Genomic DNA, 1,710 nt, shown 5'->3' with positions numbered 1-1,710 from the left:
AAAAAAAATATCTTGGTAATAACCATGATGAATGACTCCCCCAATATTATTGTGACACCGCAATTATGCTTATGTGAATCAACATTCCTTAGCGTTTGTTAAGTTTGAGAAATTTTCAGTTTCTTGATCTTGCTCTTTTTAGCATGTATCAGTGTTGGTGCTAGGAAAGTTAACCTCGCCTGCGAGCACTTTCGCCAGTTCTACAAGGCAAAAAACAAAGAAGGGTCAGTTCTTGATACCTTACTATATATGTTGCATAGTAATTATTCTCTACTCTATGTGATTATCAAATCCCCTCTGTGAAACCTGCAAGCTTATTTTGTCTTTTATGACACTATTTTTGGCTCATATTAATCTAAGGTTCATAAGAACTAACCTGCTTGTTCACTTCATCTCCAATAAGGTGATTGATATAACTCACTTCTTTATCTCAATATATGCCTCTTTGATAATTCTCATGTAACTTGTTACTCTAGACTTCTGTTTATACCACAACTAAGTTTTGAGATGGCTAGAGTTCTTTCTCAAACAACGGGTTACAATTTCCGAAGCATTTCAATTCAGTTTGCTTAACCCCTTCAGAACGTGACAGTGTGGTGTGTTTGCATTATTTCAGGTGTCTCGCGGCATTGAATCTTCTTAGGAACGAGTTCTATGATGTGCGCGGCAGGCTACAGGCCATTATGCAGGTAGCATCTTATGCGTCTATGTTGGCTTTTGACTTCCAACTTCTCACAAGTATCGTAAATACATAGACTGGTCATATATTGCTTAAGATAAAAAAACAATAATAGCCTTGATCTTATTTTTGTTACTGTTGAAATGTTTATAGCAATATGTTTTTTGGTTTCTGGAGCACTTAGTTCGAGGTTTTCGAAAGTCCCATTTGGTCGTTGAATGTTTCTGCCTTAATTTTGTCACAATGTTTCGTTAGATGTATACATTAGCTCAAAAAAAGCAGTTGTATCTCCTTGTTTCCCAGCTCAACTTAACCTTTGCCATGTACCCACTTAGGCAGCACTGTACTTCGTAGACCTATCATAATAATCTATTCTTCTTTTGATGTAGTTGGAGCAGCAGATTGCAGCCTTGGGTCCTAAGTAGCAGTAATTGAAGCCAAAAGAGCATAGCCCCGTGTGATCTGGCATGATGCGGGGGATGTATCTCTCAAGATGTAGTCAGCATTCAGCAGTTGCTGGGCTTTTGGAGGGGGAAGCGTGGAATCACATGACGATTCTTGCTTTGGCACTCCGGGCTCGCGACCACCCTGCAAATGGAACTTGTTGTCTTGTGTGTCGATGTCTTTGTCTATCAACACTATATACTCGTGTGTCATGGATGGCCTGTTGGCTATGCGTAAACTCTATATTTGGTTGGTTTCTTTTTGGCTTGGTTTTCTTGTATGTTGTTTGTTGTTTTTAGTTACCGTCTTGTGAAATGTTGTTTCCTCCCCTTTGGGTGAGGGGAGAGATTTGTTGGTTCTTGAACCAAGCTAAAATCTTGTTGTTGGCTGGTATACCGAGAGGTGTTGCCTCCTGGCCGCTGTCACCACCATCAGAATCTCGCAGCATCGCCGCAACAGCGAACTGATCGTTTGTCCGCCAGAGAAGAACAACGGATATGCTGGGAGGGGCCCCTAAAGGTGATGCAGGGCAACATCTAGGGGATCATGAAGCTTGCAGTCCTCAGGGATCGCCTGAGCCAGGAGTC

The 1,710-nt window shown here is 41.3% G+C and overlaps 1 long non-coding RNA gene across 1 annotated transcript; it reads left to right on the top strand.

Annotated features, from left to right (window-relative positions):
- The first annotated feature begins 149 nt into the window (after nucleotides 1–149).
- On the top strand, nucleotides 150–1,389 carry LOC119345238. Its single transcript, XR_005166982.1, has 3 exons — nucleotides 150–224; nucleotides 617–689; nucleotides 1,069–1,389. It is a non-coding gene; the product is annotated as an uncharacterized LOC119345238 (long non-coding RNA).
- The last annotated feature ends 321 nt before the right edge of the window (nucleotides 1,390–1,710 follow it).

Source organism: Triticum dicoccoides, unplaced genomic scaffold (assembly GCF_002162155.2).
Source record: "Triticum dicoccoides isolate Atlit2015 ecotype Zavitan unplaced genomic scaffold, WEW_v2.0 scaffold218358, whole genome shotgun sequence".
Classification (NCBI taxonomy): Eukaryota; Viridiplantae; Streptophyta; class Magnoliopsida; order Poales; family Poaceae; genus Triticum; species Triticum dicoccoides.
Note: the sequence above shows the minus strand (reverse complement) of the source record. Positions and strands in the feature narration are given on the sequence as shown.